Source organism: Cupressus sempervirens, chromosome 3 (assembly GCF_028749045.1).
Source record: "Cupressus sempervirens isolate cs-2001-9-10 chromosome 3, ASM2874904v1, whole genome shotgun sequence".
Taxonomy (NCBI): domain Eukaryota; kingdom Viridiplantae; phylum Streptophyta; class Pinopsida; order Cupressales; family Cupressaceae; genus Cupressus; species Cupressus sempervirens.
The window spans coordinates 498,207,002-498,228,369 of NC_143120.1; the positions used below are offsets into that span (position 1 = coordinate 498,207,002).

General features: G+C 32.9%; 1 pseudogene; it reads right to left on the reverse strand.

The window, feature by feature from the left end:
• Positions 1-2,070: 2,070 nt before the first annotated feature.
• LOC149567363 (DNA (cytosine-5)-methyltransferase DRM2 pseudogene) lies at positions 2,071-19,464 on the reverse strand (annotated as a pseudogene).
• Between the last annotated feature and the right edge of the window lie 1,904 nt (positions 19,465-21,368).

A 21,368-nucleotide genomic window follows, 5' to 3' on the forward strand; every position in this document is an offset into this window, starting at 1 on the left:
AAGGGCAAACATCTAAACATAACTTTGGGATGAAGAAGAACAAAACCCAAATGCTAGAATTTCAATTTTGACACTTAGTAAAATTTTGAGATTTTGACCCTGTCATGGTCCACAGCTCCATAGGTCTGTAGCTCTACATTTTCATGCAGCTCCATAGGTTCATAGCTTCAAATTTTCATGTAGGTCCATAGGTACATAGGTCTATAGCTTCGTAATTCACACATGCCCTAATAGTTAACTACCAATTCCAAAAATAGCAACTTCCATGCATCAGGGATGCATTCTAATGACACTTTAGCTTTGACACATGCCTAGTGAAGGACTAGCTTCTATTTTTTATGCCTCCATGCACTTCCACTTTGACTAATGGCTTCCTCCTACTTTCTCTCTCATGCTTTCTTTGTTTTGACATATAAAGGGCTCATGCATCTAATAAATGAATAAAAAATGGATGGAGTCCCTCTAAGCTACGAATTAGTTGTTAGTCTATATATATTTAGTTTGTTTTTAATGTTTTAAAAGAATTCTATTGCATAAAGATATCTCTCTCTCAACACAAATTGAGGAGATGATTTCTTATAAATACCCCATCGTAATATTTAACAAGGGTCGCCATTATTATACAATAAAATTATGCTTTTGGTGCTTGCATTTGGAGTGTAGTGATTCTTGCCTAAATTTGTCATTGTTTTGTGAATTTTAGTCATGAGATTGTGATTGAGCCAAAGTTTTATTGTGTTGTTTTTGGTTGTGTGACCTTTTAGTTCTAGTGTTTGCTACAAATTTATGAATTCTACTGACGTAAAAAGCTTGAGAAGAGATCATCAAATTGTGCTTGCATAGCCTTTTGTCTCGCATGAACGCACTTTTCATGGCCTTGTGATTTGATAAAATGTGAACTATCATATGATTGTTAAAGTTTCTCATCAATGATTGCATCAATGGATTCTAGGAAGTGTTGCTCCTATTTTCATTAGTTTTCTATAGATTTATTCGAAAGCTTAACTTGCAGTGTGTTATTTTCTGTGGCTTATGTCGATTTAGGATTTCAATTTCAAGTTATTTCAATTTCATGTTATTTGCTTTTAGTTTCATTATTTTCTTTGCTAACCCTTTGTTAGAATAGGAACTCATTTTAGTTGCACTATTAGATTGCATTCATTGACAAACCAAAAAATACAAAAAAATTGTTCTTTTATGTGTTATTTTGAGACAAAAAAAATATTTACTTCATTTTGAGATCATAGTAGAACCAGGAAAGGCCTCCTAGTGAACAATTGCATTTATCTTCAACTAAGCAAATTTTGGTACATTGCAAGACAAATAATGAACCTTGGAGTTGATCCCAAAAATATTAGCTTTTCAAGAGAAGAATTGTGCAATGGATTCCTACCATTGACCTCGTGCAAAATGATTGCCCAACAGGAACTTACTATTTCTAGTAAGTTTGTCATATGAGCTCAAAATGTTCTCATTTTCTACAAGAAGGTTCATTTTAGAGTTGTAACCCTACCATAAAAATCTCATTGCTAAAGCATTAGTATTAGAGAAGTTATTATGGATTTTTGGTGGAAAAAATTGTAGAAAAATCTTCAAGCTCACTATTGGAGGCCTTAGACTGCCTAGATGAGGCGTGAAAACTCTACAGAAGGGTGCTCGCACTATTTCAAGGCTGTAGATTAGGTGATGGAATTTTCAAAAAGTGGTTATAATAGCCAATCGGAGCAATGGTTTGTGAGTTATGGCCTTCGAAGTTGGACCACCAAAATTTCTAAAATGATTTGTCAAAGATGTATTTGGCCCACTCTATGTATATTGTTAGGGCTTGTTGGCCCTAGGTATTAAGTTTGAGAATCTAGAACCTTCCCAGGTGCCATAAAACTGCCTATTTAAGAAAGACCCAAATATTGTCTATAGTAGCTCTGGGTGATAGTTCGCAGCTTGTCTTGCAAATTATTGTATTGAAGGCACCCATGTGGGTTAGCATATTGTACTTATGAATTTTGTAATTCTACATTTGGGGCACAAATAAGAAGTCTACAATTTGTTCTCACATTTTCTATTATTTCTTTATTTCTGCCATGAGTTTATGGTATTAAGGGGAGCACCCTGCATAAGATAGCCAATAACTCGATGGATTATTCTCTTGGTAACTTTAATAGGTCTACTCTCTAGCCATAAGGAACCATCATGGATTTGGCTAAGCACTATTCATATCCACTTTGTCTTAAACACATTTGGAAAATCTAGGGCTTGTGTTAATCCCTTTCTCTCAATGATTTTGAACTCTTCCTTCAAAACACCATTATCACATAGTTTGTTTTATGCCTCCCTAATCTCCATGTCACCAATGCTACCAATCTTGTAGTTATATAATTTTCTCACATCTTGAACCATTATTACATTTAGTGGAATCATTAATAATGCACCAAAAGGGTCTTGCTTGTATGTAATGTCAGGAATGGCTTTGAAAATGTGCTACTTGACTTCATTATTCACTAACTAAATGTTTAAAACTTCCTTCCCTTCAACATTCTTTAAACTAGATTCCATTGTGTGAAACTATGGTTTATGAAAATTAAACTTTGTAGCTCAACTCTTGATAAATACCTTAGGAAATCTAACAAACCGTTGTGAGATCTCTACTAAAATCTTTCACAAATTCTTTGAATGGATTTCCAGATCACCTTCTTCTCTACTCACTCTTTCTTGAATTTTAAATGATGGAGAATGAGCTAAAAATTGATCAAATACCATTTAAAACCCTTGCCTTTAATGCTGAGTGCTTACACAACTGTAAGCTCAACATTAACCAATTTTAGTCTCACTCATCATTCACTAATATTTCCATCACTCAGCAACCACTATGAGCTTGGCATCAACTACCTAGTCTGATAGCTCAACATCTTCTAACATTCCACTTGTCACATATAGGAAACTTTTCATTCTTGACAACAATATGAAAAATTTAAATATTCATCTTGAATTTCTAACAATATCTTGCATCTTTATTTATGCTAATATAGTCTTTTTAGTAGTGTATCCTTTTGGAACTGATGTATGATATAGCCTTTAAATATTAGTCCCACATACCTCTTGACTTCCTATTTTAATGAGGTCTGATCACCTAACCCATTGGGTGAAGTGATCCCTTCTCCACTTGATGTGCTTTAATCAACTTTCTTTTTCCATGTCTTATTCATCTCATCTTTGATGTGTTCAACATCTACCTCACCTTTTCCTTTATCAAATTCACAACTTGGTGCCTTTGACCTAGTTGGACAATACCTATTGATGTGACCAATCTTCAAATAGCTAAAACATGTGGTTTGGCTCAACCATCTTTGGTAATTACCTTTGAAGTATGTTATAATACAATTCTTAGGAATATGTCAATATTCTTGACAATAATGACAACTATATCTTGTCTTATAATTCCAGTTATAAGAGTTTCCATTTCTCCTTACCTTCATTTGCTTGTTTAATGATCACATGGGCTTGGATCTACATTCAAAATCTCTATGTCCATACTTTTGACAATTGTAACATTATCCTTCAAAGCTTTGTGTATGCATGGTTTTGCTTTTGCATTCATGTGCCTGATGACCTTGTTTGTTGCATTTATGATAATGAATCATGTTCTTAGGCTTGACATTTTGATTTGTAGTCTTGCTCCTGCACACACTAGTAGTATGTCCTTTCTTATCACATTTATGACAAGTAGGTTTGGGGTTCTTACCTTTGTTGATCCTTTCTTCTGCATTTTTGGATGATTCTCCTCTTTAGTGCTTGTATATCCTAGTCTAAACGTGTCATTATTGGATCTATGGGATATCAATATTTTCTCATAGAATTTGATGGCTTCATTTGGTTTGTTGAAAATTTCAACAAATTATTTTTCCCTCTTTAGGTCACTCTACAATTGTTCATTTTGCAACTTCAATGCAGTTATCTCTATGTAAATATTTAACTCATAGTTAGCATTCGTCATTTAGCTTAGAGTATCCATTTGCATGTTGAAAATCTTGGTTAGCTCTATTGACTTCTCTTCTAGTCTATTGGCTAGAAATTTTATTTTTCTTCAATCATGGCATTGTATTCTATAGCTTTCTTCTTTTGTTCAACCACTTCACATAATAGTATGGCTTGTGATTCTTGCTCTAATTTGAGATTTCTGGTTTGTTCAACTTGGACTCTATTCTTTTCCATTAGATCTGCAACTATTGCATCAAATTCATTGGAGTCTTTGTTAGAGTAAATAATTATTATTTAAACTTTTACATAAGTTTACTTAGGTTAATTCATTTATTTATTAGTTTTAGTCTAGCAGTTGTTGACAACACAGGAGTTTGTTCCTATCTAAGTCATACTTATTTCCTCACCTTGATCGAGGATATCCCAACTTTTTTGGATGTATGCTTAGTTGTCAATCTTATCTCCTAGCACCTTCTAGCTTGTTCTACAAGCTTCCTTGATACCTTTATATTTAGGCTCTCCTTTTGTATTTCTTATCTCATTTTCAAGGCATATTGCATAGTAATACATTTTTCTTTGTTTGCAATATTTTCTATCTCAGTCCATTTAATTTTTCCAAGCTCCACCTCTTCCTTCTTTGGTTTCCCTTCGACAGGTTATTTGTATGTAGGTGATCTTGGTGAGTTGTGAAGTTGGCTTTCATCAACTTCTACATGGTATTAGAGCCTCCCTATTGCCTCTTGGTTGAAGGTTTTTTGAAGCTGTAATTTGGAGACAAAAACCCTAGTTTATTTGTGATTTTTTTTTCTGGGAAGAGCATTTTTTTGGAGCACTTTGGGCCTAAGAAGATGTTGCCATTGAGTTCAAAAGGCTTGTTACAATTGGGATTCATATAAAATTTTCCATTTTTGGCTTTTGGCAAAAAAATTTAGCCCCTCGAGAGGATTGTACAAACAATTTTCAAAAAACAAATCAAATTTTGCAAGGCCACTTGGTGGCCATTGCTGCACTAGCATCAATGGTAGTGCAACCAAAAACTAGTAACCAATCTGTGGCCACCACCACCTGGTGAACCCTCCACCCTCCAGATGGTGCCACCAGCAGCAGCCACCACTACATCCCCCGTTGTCAGCAACTACTACCCACCTATGGCCCTACAGGAACTTTTACCCACGTGGAGTCTTCAACATAGTTGGCCAATTTTCTAGCTACCAAGTGGCATAGGTGCCACATTGGCATCTACCACGTGGCCCTTGCCATGTTAGCTTGATAGCTCAGCATCTTGCCACATTTTTGCTACAATGACCCCAAGGCTGTCAATTTTATTGCAGTGATTTGGTGATGTCAGTATGATGTTAGAACTACATCATAAGACTGGTACATTTGACCCCATTTTTAGATCAAAATTTTTAACCATCTAATAAAATGGGGTCAAATTGGTTAAAATACGCAAGGAAACATATATATATATATATATATATATATATATTAAATGCAAGCCCGTGTTGGTCAATATTTTGACCAACATGGGCTTACGCTATGTCAAAATTTAAAAAAAGCTCTGTTTTCCACCCTAATTTCATTTTAATGTGACTGAAAGATAGCTTGTGTACTTAATCGTTTCCTACACTGCATTTTGTGGCCAGTAGTACATGCCAAAAGGGTTTTATAGCTTTAGTGCCAATAGGGTTTAACAGCTTGGGTTCTTTGTTGCTTGATTGTAGTAGAGGAGAGCTCATGAATGCTTCAAAATTGACATTGAAAGAGATTTCAAAAGTGAAGGCTCTTGCATCATCAAAGAGTCATAGTGAAGCTGAAAGAAGTCAGCATGAAAGGATTAATTCACACCTGGCAACATTGAAGAGCCTCCTTCCCACAAAGGCGAGTTGAAGTTTTGATTTATAGATTGAAATTTGATTTAAAAATCTTGTTCTCACACTATATTCCACATTCATTACCATTTGTTTAAACATTTTTCTTGGTTTATAAATTTTGTTAGTGTTCAACTATGCATTTTTTTTGGTTTCCTTTCATTAGCAAACTTTGAAAAATATATTTAGTTCCTTTCAGATCATAAAAGATAATCCTATTGTAGTTTTTCTTTTTGGATTCACTGAAAGCCAATTTTTTTGACATGCTAGCTAAACCACACTAACACAAGCTACGCCATTTAGGGTAAGCTTTGGTCAATTCTTGAACATCTTCCTTCTAAATCACTTTGCCTATTTGTTCTGTTTTCTGCCACTAGGAACTAAGTGTAAGCCTATTTTTTGGACATATTTTGATAGATACAACACATTTTATGTTTATCCCTAATCAATGGAGAGAAATCTTTGCTCCACCTATACTAGAGAACAAAGAGAGGACTTTGATTCCACTGAGATAATATGGTTTTAGTGTAGAGAAATGGTATGCTACTATGTCAATTTGGAATGCATTTCCCAAACACTAAAGGTGCTCTGTCATAGATGACACTCCCTGGGTGTGATCTTTTTCAAATCCTAGTATGAGCTCTAACTCATGAGGCTACAAAGGGGCCATCTGGTCTGGCCCCACCCATATTAATTTTTTCTTCTTGCACATGTGAAGTATGTATGCCTACTTACTCAAAGATGGTTTACCATGAAACCTTTTAACTATTGACCTTAGTTCCTGGCATTGTACATCACTAGCTCATGAGCCAAATAAGCAATTCATTTTTTCCCTATGATCCTAGGAAGGCCATTACTTATTTGTTTGAGGAAATGCTTCATGAATAGTCATAGGAGGTAGAGGCAACAGATGAAATGTACCTTATATTGGAAGGTTGTGTACATAGCATCTTGGTCTCTTTGAAGCTAAAAAGTACTTGGAGTCAACAAACTCCACCTCTATACCATCAAAATGTTTGGATATAGTCTTCCAAACATCCTTTGGTACAATGGAAACATTTTTGAAATAGAAGAATGGAGGCACTAGCATAAACTCCTTCAATTGCTTGGAATGGCTTTTTGTAGGATAGCTAGGAACCCCAAAGCCCATTAACCTCTTATGGACTAAAGGGGATTTAGTTTCCAAGCTAGTTATGATAATATCTTCCTTCTTTCTTTTACAAAATTTACTCCTGCATGCCTCTCCATCTTGTTTCTTCTTTCCCTGCAGAAGAACACATTATTATATGCTTATAATTAAATTGACAACAATGAAAAATAGTTGTAATAGTGTTGAAGAAAATGTATGATCTTAGAGCATGGAGGATAAATGGGGTTACTTGATTGCATTGGGGAGCATGGATTCTAGCAAAACTAACAAAATTAATAGCATGGATAATTGTACAAACATTTAAAAGCAATTGTAAGCATGCATATGTTTACATTGCAATAATAACATTGTAACATGTCATTTGTTCCACTTGTTCTATATAGAAAAGAATGAAAGTTGGTACCAATTGTATGTAGCAATGTGAGAGAACTAGAGCATTCATAGAATAAAGAAGGGAAGCTTTGGATAACATAAGATAGGGAATCCACTTTTAGAAAAGAAAAGGGTTTCATAGTGATCTATCACGCAGTTGTCATTATTGTTGTTGCCCAAATATTATATGAGTTCAATGGTTGTTTGGTGTGGATGGACATAGTTTTGGCCTTGTAGATGAAATTATCTTGTAGGACCAAACTTAGTACTTTGATGGCACTCAAATTTGAACATTTCTACTTATTCCTATTCTTTTCAAAAAGTTATGCAATTCCAAAAAAAAGCACTTCATTTAAGTCTATATCTGAAAGTTTGGTTTATGGAAGATGGAGGAAATTATTAAAAGGACAATTTGTAAATATCAAGTGGTAATTTGAAATCGTTAGATCCTGTTAGGGCAGGTTATAATGGCCAAGGAAGTTTTGAAACCATCCAAATGATAATGAAGCCATAGGTTTTCATGAAAGGGGGTTTTGTTGATGACAAATGAAATTTGATGTCAACTATTATATGTTTTCTCTTCCAAATGCAATTATAAATTCTTATGCATTGAGAGAATCTTCCAACATCTATTTAAGGATATGAGAAAGTTGAATTGGATAATGTGAGGAATCAAAACCATCCCATAGTGAATTGGATCACGAGAAGATTGTATTACATGATTTAGGATAGCTACATACCAAATTATGAAGCATAGTATAGAGAAAGTGAGAGTACACCATAAAAACCATGCTAGGCAGACTATGATGACTACCCAACTTGTGTGGTAGAAGTATTCAAAACTTGAGAATACCTGAAAGATAGAAAACAAATCATTTGAATTTCTTAGATGTGTAATTGTTTTGAGTAATCTAAAGAAGCTTGAAAAAATGTGTGATTTCCTTTTCCAATTAGTTGTCCCAATCTTGAGGTTTATATAGTAAAATTTTAGCCTCTTTATAGCTTGATTGTTTCTTTTATCTTTCTATTTTGATTTCTAAATATAAAACTCCACTATCATTTGATTGAAAATTCAAATAGTATGGTTTGGATTAAAAATAGTTTGAGAGCTAATTAGCACAAGCATAGCTTGTAGATGATAATAGATATTGATTTGAAAAATGTTTTTCATTTGAGTTGATTATTGAGGATGGTGACCTTATATTTATGGATGATAACCATAGATGAGTTGACTCAAGCTGGTCATTAGGTAGTGATGGAGCGATTCAAAGAGGAGTGAGCTTGTACAACTAGAGACAAACAAGTTATTGAAGATAATCTTGTTGCTACCTCTTTTATGAATAGGATGGTTGTAGCTACTTTTCTGACATATGTTAAAAATGGCAAGTTCCAACATCTTTGAACCAATTTTGGGAGGATTGGTTCTTCTCAATTTTTTACCTTTCTTGTTGATTATGGTGACATTGATTTCTAAGTCCAATTTTTTATACAAGAAAACAATTTGATGCATAACAAACTTTTCTTTTATATCAACTTTCAATATCTTATTTTAATTTTTATCCTTTCTCGTATGCATGTTTGTATGGTGGATGTCATTGATTAAATTTTTTGTTTATTTGAAATTGATTTAATATGGAATGCATTATGCAAAGTACCTTTTTAGTTTTTTTTCCCCCTAAGTTTCTCTATTTTTTGAGTGAATTAAAATTTTGTTTTGTTTTGACTAGGATTTTACACAAAGCCTACCCTATGTCAATCAATTTTTTTTCAAGTCTCAAAACTATGGACTTTTTAACAATTTTACAAAAGTTACCCAATTTATTTTAGAAAATGATTGATGATTTCCATATTTCAGCACAAGGTTTGTCTGATTTATTTAGATATAATAATGTACCTAAATATTTTTTATACTTGATAAAACACAATAATGATGTCAACGTTTTGGATTATCTAAAAATAGCAATTTGAAATATAGATCTCCTCATCTCCTTGAGACCAATGGTCATATAGATAGAATTGACCAAGCTTTGGCATATTTAGGATGTATTGCATGGATAAATATACAAGAGAGAAGAATACTTTCTCTTAGTAGAATAAGATTCATTATCCTACCCTTGGGATGGTGGTTTTTGAGGCATTCTATGTTATAAAATTTAATATTTTTCAATTCTGTGACATGACAAGAGATAATTGGGTAAATGTGATTAAAGTAATGCAAGGACTTAAACTATTAAAAAGAGTTTAGCAAAAAAAATATACAAGAGAAGAAATTTTAGATGTTTTGCAATTAGTTAACAACATTTCATCATGTATCTTCAAAAGTTTTGTCATTCATACCATTGTAGAATGGATGTCTATAGTAGTATTGTCTAGTTTTTGGGAAAAATGGTCCAAAAATTACTCAACAACTCTACAAAACAAGAAAAAGCATCTACTTCTACATGGACCTATGCAGTAGCCAAAATGATTGTAATTGGGATACAATGAATTACAATCGAGATCTACATATCAAGTGATTTAAAGTTTTGAATGAAAGTTTGGTGCACATGCCTTGACTGAAATATGCATTATAAGCAAGCAACATTGATGTAAACTAGTTTATAGCCTTAAATTGAAAAATCAATTTTTTTTTGTGGTTAAAAGTTCTATAGCCTACAAAGCTAGAAAATATTTAATTGTGCATGAAATCAACAAGAGGAAAAATAGTTAGTTGTGTATAAATAATGCTTTGAAGTAAATGGTCTAAATTGGCCTCCTGAAGTAGACATGTGCATCCTCTTTTCAATAGATAAGGCAACATGTACACATTTTATCAATGCATTCTATTATCATCTACAAATAGCCATCTAAACACTGCATGTTTGTCATCAATGATTTGAGGCATCTTTGTCCTACCAGGTAGAGGAAATCGAAAACATCTCTTGCCTAAACTAGAATACTTATCTGAGTCTATTAGTTGAATCTGCTTCTTTCAATTAGTTCTTCTAAATGGTAATGTTTCATGCATGTTTCATCTACATTTTTGTGCTTTTATATATTGAAAAGAAATTTCCACCTATTGACACAAAATAATGCCAAATCTAGAGGAATTGTGAATGTGTCTAGGCAAGTGTTTGAGTACTTTACATCATATAGTATGACCAAACTGTTGATATATATAACTCTCAGATAGTTGCATCTAGATGCATTCCTAATCAATAAAAAAATTGAGAGAAGATTATGTCTAAAAATTTGAAGGACTCTGCTTCAATACAAGCAACGAGAATTTCTTTATTTTTTTTCTCTTGTAATTTATTAATATGCAATGATTTGTATTTCATATTTTTCATATCTCACAAAAATTGGATGAGCATTTTACTTCTTATATAATGTCAACTATGCATAGAAATTTATGGTAAACTAGTAATATGTAGATGAGTTCTAACTGTTATGGTTGGATCATCTTCCTTCAAAAACTAACACTGATCACACAATAACTACAACATAATTTCTTAGTAGGAAAGGCCACTGATGTGGGACCAGTTATGTGCTGGTGTCTTAGGGACCTGCCACTACTTGTTGTCAATGTAAGATACATGCTAGAAGCAAAAACTTCTCATTCAAATGAAACAAGACTACAAACTGACATCATTTTCTTCTTGTATATTTTGCTAGGCCATGTGTTAGAAGACATTCAACAATCATTTCCACAAACTTTCTTTTGGTAAATAAATGTAAAATAGAAATAACATCTAATAGTGTATTTCTATCAAAGCAACCATTTAACTAACATAGGCTTGATGACAGAAAAAGGAGTGGCTTATTTTGTGTGTCATCATATACAAGATTCTGACAGTTATGCAGTGCTTGTGTCATTTAATTACATTTTAATATTCTAGATTTTGAAATTATATGTGGTAAACCAAGATCAATGAGGTCATTCCCAATGGATCAAGTGTTGACTTGTTGATCTAAATATTTTTTTATAATAAATCCATCCTACTTAAGTACCAATTATAGAAAGCCACACAAATGCATGATAGGTTTGTGAGTCAATATCCATGATTACAAGGCTAGTTCTTCACCTGTTCTAGCATAAACCTTATTGTAAATGAAAGGAGGAAAAAAGAAACAAAGGAAATAATAGAAATGAAGAGTGTCATGCTCAACATATATCCTCTTATAACTGAAATAGAGCTTTATGAATCATGGATCATTAGTCCATAGAAGTAACAATGATAAAACACATATGCATTAGACATTCATAGACACAATTAATAGTTAGACTTTGAGAACAACCATCTACAATGCAAGACACATACACTTAGGTTCCTTTGTTGATTAATAAGGAGTCAAAAAGTGTAATATATATGAGACTCAATAGCTCATTTACATGAAATGGATTCTCCATTAAAAATGGGCACAGAGCAATAAATTCTCCAAAAAAAATGAGTTTGAATTTTGAATCCATGGAGGTAGAAGTCATATTGAAGTTGGGTAGCATAGATCTCCTTTGCTGATTGTTGGAGCACCTATAGGATGGGTGCAAGGTAATTAACCTTGAACTTCAACTCTTTGTTCACATAGGTAACTAATGGGGTTGTATTTCTTGACAATGCTTAGAGCATGGTCACTGAGCTTTGAAATCTTTTCAAAAGTTGTCCATGATATTTTCAAGATTTGGATATGAAACAACTCAATTCTTTTTTAATATGCATCTCTTAGATTATAACTCAAAAATGATACTTGATATTTTTATTTATAAATATAAAATAATAAAGAATTGTGAATTTTTCTATATTATTAAGTTTTCTCACTTAGACACAATTTTGAAAATAGACTTATCTTGATTTTCTACTATTATCATCTTCTCTATTTGCAACTATTTTTACTTGAATGTTTGTCCTTGATGCCTAGACAATTTATAGGTTTTTTTCCAATAATATGATAAGAGGAAGGTTGTTCATCTTTAAGTCTCTGAATATCCTTGGAGGGGTTTTGTTCACTTTGGCTTTAACAATTATGTGCAAAGTCACATAATATTCATTCCCAATAGATGCTCCTTTTCTTAGTGACTTGATTTCTCTTTTATACCAATTGGTGAAAGATTCACATCCATCCTTGCCCTTGGAAATTAAAATTTAATTATTTTTCTAGCACCACCTCCTGCATATTGTTAGTGCTAGTTCTATCATATTATTAATAACATTGGCTTTTATGATATGGGTGCTATTTAAACTTCAATCGCACAGCAAATGGTTTTCACATGTTGGAATGGATGGCATTTTGGTGGGGGCATAACAATAAATGGTTCCCCCATGATTGCACACACAAATTGTCAAAGAAAGTGCCTAATGTGAACATGCACACACAAACAAACAAAGAAAAGGTGTAGTATAGGAAGAACTGAAAGATTTTATCGACAGGCACCATACATAGATGGTGATTTTAAAGCCCAAAAGTGAAACAAGTGCATTCTGAATAGATGATGTTTTATTAATGTTATGGACTTATAATTTTATTTTTATTTCGATTTAATCTTATTATTAATTTTATAGTTCTTCGTTAGATTACACAATTATTAGTTTATTATCAAACCTTATTTTGATGGGGTCATTACAGTAACTGCCTCTTGAACTATGCCTAACTTGAGCGAGCTAGTTAAACCTAATCCTTTTCTATTACACCTCTCTAGGGATCATTAAATGTGCTCCTATCTTTTTTTTAAATAGAAGCTATATTATGTAAATTAGCTTTTACCTTCCCAAGAATTAATACTTATTACCGATAATGTTTTTTGAATGTGACTTTATATTGATTTATGCTTGTATAGTGGCTTAGTATGATTTAAATAGTATAACTCACTGTCAGACTTTAATGGTGTCAATGGTTCTTGTAGAGTATGAGAATGAAAGGAATCAATGACTATTTTTCTTTGTGGTTCATAGTTTCAATGGTTCCATAGCCATGTAGGCATAAGGTTCATTTAAAGTGATCTAGTGTTTCACTCTATCTCCAAACTCTTGAAAGCATACTTCAGTGTAAGCTACAAAGTCCTTCCTACATTGTTAGGAACATAGTCTCTTTTATGCAAGTATGAAGACCAACAAAATAAATTAAATTTTAATGATTTACAAGTGTTGCTTACACAATGATTTGAAGTATCTTTTTTTAGGAGGGATGCACATATTGTATTTCGAAGAGGCCTCGATCTTGTAGTTGTGAGGAGCACATATGTTACCACTTGCATATGAATGATAGTTAAATTTATTTTTCCTCACAAGGTCTCTCAAATGATGGCTACATAAAATTTTTCAAGGTTTTGTCATATTGACACAAGGGGTAGGTAGATTCTCAACCCAAATTTAACTTTCTTCATACTAAAGCAATGCAATTGGGATTATTTCAAACTTTTCCTGCATACTGACATCTTGGGTCCTCTATTCTCATGGGATGATCAAAACCACCAGCTATTTTTGTAGAGGGTGTCTAGGTTCCCAAATGGAAGAGCATAATAATCAATTCAAGAACCTGATTTGAAGGTACAAATTTAACATCTTTGAACAATTTATTGCACTTAACTATTTAAAAGACTTATTCCTGCATTAGCCATCTCCACTACTAAATCACTACACATAGCCTAGCAGGATGTTTTGTGCTTTGATACCACTGTAGCATGCTACATTGTTTCATATTTAAATTTTTGTAACCTAAACTCTGAGAATTTTTGTCAAACTATTTGCTTTATTTTACCACTGTGAAAACCCAACTAATTTTTCCTTCAAATAACTCCACATTTTGCAAACATCTAGGCCTTCTAGAAATGATAAGATTATTTAAGTTACATTTGAAAACATTAATCAACAATTTCCATATGTGCAGATATAAACATTAACTACAACATGTCCAATTTATTTGCAAATATATTTTCCTATGAAGAAAGATCACACCTGACAATATGAACCCAAAAAAAAAAAATGAGATAATGGTTGCATTAGGGGCTTAGTTTCGAAGAAAACCTGATAAATGTTATTATCCTTGCAAAAAGTGTAAGGGCTTAAAGAATTGAAGAATTCTAATCACAACAATCTAGAGTCATTATAGGCAACATGGTCACATTGAAGGGGGCCATGATTTTTGTCCATTGCTAAATGTGAATTTCCTACTAGAGGAACATGGAGGTGTGAATATCCAAGCTAATGATAACACTCCCATGGAAGAAGATGATAATGTGACAAAGGACATGATTGAAGAAAATGGTATCGGGGTAGGTGATGAAGAGGCTCACAATGATGGTACTAGCGAATCTGATAATGATGATGAAGATGGTCTTGATATACCTTTACCTGAGAAGGCACACGAGCCCTTATACAAAGGCTCCCAAACAACTCTACTCTTGACTATAGTGTTGTTGGTGAACTTAAAGGTTATGAATGGTATATCCAATGTAGCAATGTCACATATGCTAAGGTATGTCATTTTTGTCATCTTCAATGTTAGCATACAATTACTATTCATTATATTAACAATGCATATTTGTTCTTGTAAGTTGATTAGTGAGTTCTTCTTACAACCATCAAACATTTTGTCTCATTCATACCGAGAATTATCTAACATTATGAATCAGATTGGAATGAAGTATTGGATAATACATGCATGTCCCAATGATCACCTTCTATATCATAAACAACATGAATTTGCAATAGAATGCCCTGATTGTCATATTAGTAAATATCAATCAGATCAAATAACAAAAAAAGTGCCTCACAAGGTTCTTTGGTACATTCCCATTATTCCATGTGTTCAACAATTATTCAAGTGCACTAGCTTGGCACAATTTATAGGTTATTATGCATGCAATAGAAGTCAGGATGACATTATGTGAATTTCTATCAATGGTTTTGCATTTAAAGAGATATAAGAAACATGGTCACACTTTAAAGAAGAACCTCATAATCTAAAGCTTTCATTGGCAATGGACAATGTCAATCCATATGGAGATATGAGATCTGTTTAATTAGTGGGGCCTATTTTTTTTATTAAGAATAGCATTCCTCCGTAGATGTCCATAAAGAGGGAGAACATAATGTTGTCAATGATTGTGCTAGGTATTTTTTCATTTTATAGTTATCTAAATCAATTTATAAATAGTGCATGAAAATGGTCATAATAATTATGTAATGTTTATGTTCATTCAATTACTAGGTAAATACCAAGTTAAAGATATGAATGTGTATATTGAGCCCCTAATTGATGAGTTGTTGAAGTTATGGAATGGCATCACTGTGTATGACATCTCTAGACTGATAGGACATCGATAATTTCAATTCTATGCAATGCTTGTATGGACAATACATGATGCCCCTAGGCTAACTCATTTTTACGATATGTTATATTATTAAGATCACATATTTTTGGTTTGTTATAGTGTAAGGTCCCTCCTCGCACGTACTTATTAAATATGAATTCTCTATCAAAATTTTTGTAGGAGATTGTAATGGATATGAAGGAATGTTGTATGTTGTATGATGTTTTACTTTCAGATACTTGATTTCCGTCTTTAATGCTTTATAAACATATATGCTGATGAAGTGAATGAATGCAAATGAACACGTTGAACCTTCCAACTTTAATAAATAGAATAAGTTGAATAATTGAATTGTAGAAATGGATGCTCTAAATTACATGAAATTCTGATGCGTATTTTTATATGTATTTACATATGTTTCTCGAACTACTGATGTGTGTAATGAGTGCACAGGAAAGTTAGCCGGGAAACCCAATGGAAAGACAAAGCTGAACCCCTTGTCTATTTTATGTTATCCTTGCATTGTCCATCTTTATAGTTTTCTATTTGGTCTTATTATTTTCTCCTAGCTTTTATGTGTTCATATTAAGTCTTTAAGGCTTTGAATAATTAAATTTAAGCACCCAAGGGTAAGGGGTATGAATTGGGAGTACTTTCCACCCCTTTAGCCACCTTATTTGACTTTTAAGGTCACCTAAAAATCATATTCATGGTTGATTTCGAAAATGGATTTTCATCCACTTGAGTTGGACTCAAACTCCATCCTGAGGTTTCATGAAGTCTAGTTGAGTTAAGAGATCCTATTTAGTGGCATTTTGGAGTAGTTTTGGGTGGGTCACCCAATCTCTAGTTTTAGAGAAGGATTGGAAGATAGTTTGGAGATTGAAGGAAGGAAAGGGATAAGCTCTTCTCAAATTTCCATAATTTACCATCACTCTTGGTGAAGGTAGGAGTCTTGGCTCTTGTATTTTGTTCTCCATGTTGATCATGCTTGATTCTTGCATATAGTGTTGAGTTCTTATTTGTTTTCTTTCTTATGTGTTGGGTTTGATTTGGAGGGGTTTTGTGTTTGTTCTTGATGCTTCTTTTGTTTATCTTGATGAATGGTTTTGAGGGGAGTTCATGGGGATTGTTTTGGCATTACTCACCCTTGTATAGGGAAGAAGTGGCCATGTACGGGGGTAGGACTTTAGTTGGACCTCAATGGTGCAGAGTCTCCTTTCATGGTGAGAGGAGGGAAAAAGGGTATGGTGTATGGGCCCCTACCGGTCATCACATACCTTGTTGATATTGTGAAATCTTGAGTATGGAAAGGAGAGAAAATCCTTGTTGGATTTGCCCCAAAAGGGCATTTGTGGAACAAAGAAAGTTTCTGAGATTTTAGCCCCGAAAGGGCTATGTTAAGGTATGGTGATTGACATCTCCCATTGGGAAAATTCACCTCCCCCCTAGTCAGGTCCTATGTTTGGATCTATTGTGCAAAATTGGATATGGGTGTATGCTTGAATTGCTTGATGTTGTGATGTTACCCTGGGTCAGCTCTGGTTTCTCCTTGTATTTCTTGAAGTTTGAAGGTATTGGAAGAAAGCATTTGTGAAGGATTTGGAAGTGTTTTCATTTGAAATGTAATCATATGTAATTGTATTTTGAATGTGGATGTATTGGCAATGTAATCGAGTTTTCTTACTGGTTCTTTCCCGATGGAGCCTTGAACTAGGATGCATAATAGAGAAAGGAAAAAGATTATGAAAACTTCCTTGTATTCCTCCCATGTGATATTGTTGTCTTATTATTGTTTAAATTTTGGAATGAGCTGAAGAGGGAAATTTGTATAATGTTACCTTGGAAGAAAAGATTGAATATTATCCCTTGATATTTGTATCTCCTCAATCATATGAGAATGGAAGAGTTTCTTGGTGTTTAGTGCTAAAAATTTTAGTTGTAAAATATGAAAAGTGTTGTCATTTGATAAGTAGGAGATGATTGCCACAGCTAGTCAAATTGTGATGTGAATATCAGGATTTAACTGTGTGATTTTTAAGTCAAACTCGATGACCCATGTTTCATGAGTAGTGATTCAACATGAATCCAACTCTCATGCGAATAAATGGAACACTTAGCACTCATTGGATCTAGGTGATGCTCACAGGGGTGAAGCATCGGGACTTCCCGGGAGGTCACCCATCCCAGTACTACTCCCGCCTGAGCGCGCTTAACTGCGGAGTTTTCTTCACAGTTAAATCCAAAGCTTGCAACCCCATTTGCAAAACCTTCACCAAGTGTTGTGCCTTATGAACCATTCATTAGAAAGCCCCTTAAGCTCATCAATTGATAAGTAGGAGATGATTTCCACAGCTAGTCAAATTGTGATGTGAATATCAGGATTTAACTGTGTGATTTTTGAGTCAAACTCGATGACCCATGTTTCATGAGTAGTGTTTGATTTTTGAGTCAAACTCGATGACCCATGTTTCATGAGTAGTGTCATCGAGTTTGACTCAAAAATCAAACACTACTCATGAAACATGGGTCATCGAGTTTGACTCAAAAATCACACAGTTAAATCCTGATATTCACATCACAAGTGTTGTCATACTACGAATCACTACTAATGAAACATGGGTCATCGAGTTTGACTCAAAAATCACACAGTTAAATCCTAATATTCACATCACAAGTGTTGTCATACTACGAAAATTCCACCACCTTGTGAGTATAGTAAGAATTATTGTAGAAGCATGTATAGTGTTGGAAATTAAGTCATCTTGGTTCTTAAAGATATTGAGTTCGTTTACTCCTATGCAGATTATAAGTTAGAATTCAATTATTATGGATGAATAGCCATGTTAAGAGAATTGGTTTTATGGAATAATATCATCAATTCAAATCTCTAGAACAATAAAAGTATATGCATCAATGAAATGGATTCTTGCATGTAAAGGGTTACTAAATTTCATTATTTGCAAGATATGAATAATCTTTTGTCCTTATAAGAATCATGTCATGCTTTCTATATGTGCTTTTGTATGGATATATTGCCCAAATGAATCAATAAATTTATTGGTATAGGCTATCTCAACATATTTAGTAATCTCTAAAGTATCATGGTAATAATTTATAATGAGAATCCTAGCCTATAGAAGAAGAGAACTGAATAGATGATATTGGGGGTATAAGGTGTAAATATTATGGATGTAGGTGCACATTTTGTAATCTAGAAATTATATGAGAACAAGAATTTAGTATTCTTCCTATTACAGACAAATATAATAATAAAATAATATGCACAAATATCTTCTACCTAAATAAATAATACTAATAATAAGATACTAGCATAGAATGGCATAGTACAATAAAATATCTCATTAATTTACCACTAGGTACGTATCACCATCCTTCAATTGGGTAGTCATGAAATTGACCATAAAGGCAAGTCTCATTTGGAAGTTGATCAGACATTAAATAATAAATGACAATTAGCCTATCGACTTCCCTCAACTTGCATCCAATCATCATAATTTTGGCAAGCTTAAATCATAGGCAAATCCCTAGGCATTACCTTCCATGGGATTTTTCTAGTTTTTGATAGGTCTTTGGATCTGACATGTGTCAGATTTTTCTCCCCCATTACTTAACTAGCGCTTGGGATCTTCTTGCAAAGAAATTTCATTTAATTAAATCATCTCTTACCTTGCAGCATGCCTACCAAGTACTGGTCTACAAAACATCATGGCAAGAGGAAGTCGACTCCTTCTGGGAATGGGAGCGATTAAAGACATGAGCATTAAGTACCTTGCATTAAGTACCATGTTTGACTTATGAAGGATACGTAGGTTTGCAAGTTTAAACCAAAAGTTAAAAAAGACCTCCTTAACCATAATGTAAGGAGCTAGGAATTGCATGCATACGGATCAGCTAAGTCTTGAATCACGAAATGTTAAAAAGATGAAAGGAAAGATTAAAGTAAGATGTATGGAAAAAATATATGGATCAACGAAAATAACATGTCATGAAGTAAGCCATGCAAATAATTAAGCCCAAGGTAGGTAGTCTCCTAGGAAGTAGTAATAGTTAAATTGGTATTAACATGATGAGAATTTAATAGAATTATAGGAATTGTATAGTTAGAGTGTAGAATATTTTGTCTTTAATTAATATGGATTAGGTTGTATTTTTAGGAGGTGTTAGACATTATTTTAAATGTTACTTTGTTAGTAGTGGTTAAGTTTTTTTTAATTATTATTAATTGTTATTTGTTATTTTTTTTGTTTAGTATGCTATTGATATATATTAGTTAGATTTTATTATGTTTAATTTTAATTCAATTGGCTTTTAATTCTATAATTAACATTAGTAGTTAATTTTTGCTTTAGGCATTAAAAGTGGTATAACATTATAAGTTATGTTCATGCTAGCATGGAATGACAATTTTGGTTGTTAGGATGTTAAAATGGTTCTAATTCAAGAGGTTAAAATTCAAATCTGAATATTCTAATATAAAGGAGATTTAATGTTTTTGTTTTTATAAAACTATTGATGATATCAAAATTGGTTAGATTTATTGTAATATTGTCATTTAAATATTGGGCTTTAAACTATAATAGGTTTGAATGAAGATTAGATTAACTTGTAGATTTATTGTAGTGACTCAAGTCTTTTGTTCTTTTATTGTAAATGAATAATTAATGAATTTAGAGTGTAATGTCATTTATGATAATAAGTTAATAGGAGGCTCTAGCCTTTTAGTTTCATCTGCAAGGTTAGTGGTTTAACTCTCGTGATTAAATTATATCATTAAAACAATTGATGGATTATGACTTCATTAAATTGATTAATTAGTTAACTCGAACTAATTCTTTGAACCTTTGGTTAACTATTTTTGAGCTACTCAAACAACTAGTCTCATCATGGTTTATTCATCGTAATCCTTGTAGAGCATGTTATTCTAATTATTTTTACACAAAAAAAAAAAAATTGTGTGTTTTTGCCTTATATTTTTGGGCATGACATATAGTGCTTACACATTACTATCAAATTCTTAAGTTGTGTATGATAATTGTACATGATCCAATTATACATGATCTTTTAGGTCTTTATACAAAGGAAAAATTTGCATGTCCAGTTTGTGGTCCGAAGATGAAATCTTGTCATTTGAGAAGTTTAGGAAAGAAAGTGTTTGATGAGTTTAAACACTTTTTCCACAATAATCATAGGTATTGAATTCCCAAAAAATATCTTTTCAATGGGAAAGAAGAGACATCATCAAGGCCATGAAGAATGACACCTCATCTATGGAAGTTGGAATATGATTGACTAAATCATTGAGGTAATGTCCAATTTGTCATTCAAAGTTTAAAATTTGTATTTTGGTATTGTCTTATATTTACTAATGTTATAATTGATGCTCATGAAGGTTGTTAAGGCATCAATGACCAACTTCCTAGAGGAATGAAAAGTTATCCTACTCAATTTAGTAGGTTACCATACTATAAGGATCTTCCAATCATGCATTTGTTTGATGTTATGCATATTGGAAAGAATGTAATAGAGACACTATGTAAAATGTTGGATGGAAGGTGTGACAAAGAAAAAATTTCTAAAATTTGTACTGACATTCATGAATCCAATCATGCACTAAAAGCTTTCATTGAATCAAATAGCAATAGAGACCACATAAATAAAAGTGTCCTTCGTTGGTTATTAACGAAGCAAC